This window comes from Pseudophryne corroboree, chromosome 3 (genome assembly GCF_028390025.1).
Source record: "Pseudophryne corroboree isolate aPseCor3 chromosome 3, aPseCor3.hap2, whole genome shotgun sequence".
Lineage (NCBI taxonomy): Eukaryota > Metazoa > Chordata > Amphibia > Anura > Myobatrachidae > Pseudophryne > Pseudophryne corroboree.
Genome location: NC_086446.1, coordinates 786,438,443 through 786,439,772, shown reverse-complemented (window position 1 = coordinate 786,439,772; position 1,330 = coordinate 786,438,443).

Below are 1,330 nucleotides of genomic sequence, written 5' to 3'. Positions count from 1 at the left end.
TATGGGTGTGTGCGAAAAACCGCTACCGTTTCCGGGAAAAACGCGGGAGTAGCTGGAGAAACGGAGGAGTGTCTGGGCGAACGCTGGGTGTGTTTGTGACGTCAAACCAGGAACGACAAGCACTGAACTGATCGCAGATGCCGAGTAAATGTGGAGCTACTCAGAAACTGCTAAGAAGTGTCTATTCGCAATTCTGCTAATCTTTCGTTCGCAATTTTGATAAGCTAAGATTCACTCCCAGTAGGCGGCGGCTTAGCGTGTGCAAAGCTGCTAAAAGCAGCTTGCGAGCGAACAACTCGGAATGACCCCCAATGATGGTTGCCGTTTGGCGCAACGGCAGATACGGAGAATCGGGGGCCGTAGATGTATGGCCCGCATAAAACAGATCAACCAAAGCAATCTGTCTCAGAAGGCGAAGCGTGTGCCCCCTCGCTAACGGCTAGATCATGTGCCACGCTATATCATTACAGATAGGTGTATATCATTACAGATGGGAGTAATCACTCAGTAATAAAGGGAATTTATGAACCACAAAAGTTGAATATAGGAGCGCGAACGCTGTAAGGTGAGAAAAGCAGTTTATCCGCACAGGTGCGCCACGCTTTCTGAGGAGACGCACAGGGTACTTGTATACTGTAATTGTCCTGTCTAAGGACCCTATTCAGGCTGGAACAGAAAATTTGAGAAAACGCAATCCGGCTAATTAGCGATTATTTGATTTCTGCGAACGCTTTGTGATTCAATGCCATCACATTTTGATTGACAGGAAGCCATGAGTTTTTTTATCTTTTTTGGTGTCGTTTTCGCCGTACAGTGACCGGGAACCCCAATTAGTGCACCGTGTCCCCTCACATGGCTTGCGAGCTTTGTGCAAGGTGCCTCGCTCCGTTACTGGTTACTATTCCCAATCGTAGTCCACGTGGATCGTAAAGTATGAAGACGGAAAAAATGTGAAAAAAACTCATGTTGACCTTTTGACCTGTTAACCTAGAACATGTCAACCTAGTCTTGTCGACTTAGAGGCCGGATACCGATCTTAAAGCAGGACAGGTGGAAGGACTGATAATACCCTGGTGATGGGGTAAATCAGTTTTGTAAAGGAAAGCGTGCAAAGACTCGGAGCTGATTTCCAAAGCTTAGTGGATGCATGCAGCAATCACTGTGGTTGTGACTGGTGTGTCTTGGTGGTCCATCCCGCACACGGCAAGGTGCACTGACTGCTCTAAGCAGACGCCTCTGTAACCTAGATATGCACCTGTCTGAGCGGAGACGTGGAAAGATCCACTGCTCAGGATCACATCCTGTATGGCTGAGGTTACTTATACTTGTA